We start from the raw sequence: 2,359 nt of genomic DNA, 5'->3' as shown, positions 1-2,359 counted from the left end.
TAAACCGTCCAAAACACAATCAATCTCCATTCTGGCCAGGGTCCATGTAACTCTTTTCAAAACCCAGCCATAAATGATGGAAAAATTGCTGACATGATAACTAAAAAAAATTACAGTAGATCCATTTTACAAAAAAACTTCAACTTTACAAATTCCATCCATGAATTATTTTCAATTTTACTCAAAAAGCTGGATCTTTCTGTTTTTTTCTCTACTAAAAATATATAACTTTTGTTATGTATTTTCATTTTATTTATACTGATTTATCAAAGTTATACTTTGATTTAAACTTGTTGTTTATTATCTTTGTTGTTTTAGTTTTCCCTTTTTTTTAAAACTGGTGACTGAGCATATCAAAAATCATATTTATGTTTCAAATTATACAATGCTGTCTTTTCTATGAGTGTGTAAATGAATGAGAGAGTATGGAGATGTATGGGGATGTTTATGTGTATACTTTATTAAATTTTTACATGCTTCTATAATGTCTTTCACAAACCAGATAGGAAGTCCATAAGCATTCGTTCTACCTGCTAGAAAAAGCAGTGAAAAATCTCCCCACCAAATCACACTGTATCATCTTAAATAAGGAAGGACACATTCGTTACTACAGTTGTAGTTCATTGGTTCTTAACCTAAGTGATAACATCCTATTGGTAGGGGAATTTTGTGTGCTCACATGGGGTAGCAAATGCCAAAGGCATGCTATGAAGGGACAGCGGGTGTTTAGAGGTGGCATGCTTTTTCTTAGAAACAGATCATCCAAACTCAGTACAATAAAATCTTTGTCAGGATTAGAATAAAAGTAGGACATTGTGTTATCTGTGAACAGAAACATGACTGATGGTGTAATGAGTTCCAATATCCTTTCATTGTATATGTCCTCACTGTCTTCAATCCTTTAGCATTCAAATTATTCTGTCAAATGTAATGCTTCACTTTTTAAAAAAATTAATCATGCACTATCTCGTAGCTTTGAAATTTTGGTGATGTGATTGTATACTTTTAGAATACCATTGTAGGATAAGTGTGAGAGGCCAGATGTTTGAACATAAAACAGATAGAATATTTGGGCTGGATATGGCTGGTTTAAATACTAAAAGATTAATAATTCATTAAATATTTAATATATGGGCATTACTCCATGCAAATATCTAAAAAGAGAAACATGCTAAGTGGACTAATAAACTGCTGCACAAAAGTAGCTTCTATTTGATTAAAATAATCTGCTGCTTTTTGGTTTTTTGTTTCTCTTAAACCTGAAAAAGAGAGGGTGCTATTCTTTGAAAGAGGAACTAAGCTATAAATGGTTGAGAACCACTGTTTTAAATAGACTATTTTTACTGAAAAAAAGCAAAAAAATGGTCGAGATGTTAATGGATAGTATGTCTGTAATTATATGTCTGTTTGATTAGAGTTGATTTGGAGTTCAACTACATCTAAGTCAGCAACGATGTCTTTCATGTGAAAACATAGCTTTAACTATAATTGATCCCAATGTCAAATATTGACAAAATATTATAAAGATACTTCATATTTATTCTTTCTTAAGAAGATTGTGGAAAAAATACAACAGAAAAATATATTTGGTCAGAATTTTCTTGACATTTCTCTGTATTGTACACAGAATTTTGTGTGTGTGTGTGTGTGTGTGTGCATGCATAAATGTTTACATTCCTTGTTGATATCATGACTGATCACATTTGAAGACCAGTGTAGTAAAACATATCTCACTTGGAAAACGGTTAAGGATTAGCAACAGGAAGGGCATTCAGTTGTCAAATGCTGCCTCAAATAAGCCCTCATCCAACCCATGCTAGCATGGAAAAACAAACATTAAAGAAATGAAGTAAGTGTACATGAACCACATTGCCAAAATTCACCTCAATCAATGGCCAACTTATAACTATTAATCATTTTATTATGCCCACTACTGATTATATTAATTTATTGAACCAAATTACTATCATTCACTATCTTTAGTACTAATATGATAAAAAATTATAGTAATGATTTCAAATTTTGGTATAGAGTCAGCAATTTTAGTGGGAAGGTCTTTAGCCGATTACATTGTCCCTAGAAAGGCAAAGTTGACATTATTGGGATTTGGGCTCAGCATGTAAAAATCTGGTAGAACATTTTGTCCAATCTGCTAATGATTTTGCCTGTTTGCTGTCTCATACTCTTTTACTCTTTTACTTGTTTCAGTCATTTGACTGCGGCCATGCTGGGGCACCACCTTTAGTCGAGCAAATCGACCCCAGGACTTATTCTTTGTAAGCCTAGTACTTATTCTATCCGTCTCTTTTTGCCGAACTGCTAAGTTACGGGGACGTAAACACACCAGCATCAGTTGTCA

Source organism: Octopus bimaculoides, chromosome 20, assembly GCF_001194135.2.
Source record: "Octopus bimaculoides isolate UCB-OBI-ISO-001 chromosome 20, ASM119413v2, whole genome shotgun sequence".
Taxonomy (NCBI): domain Eukaryota; kingdom Metazoa; phylum Mollusca; class Cephalopoda; order Octopoda; family Octopodidae; genus Octopus; species Octopus bimaculoides.
The sequence above is the reverse complement of the archived record's forward strand: the minus strand, read 5'-3'. Positions refer to the sequence as shown.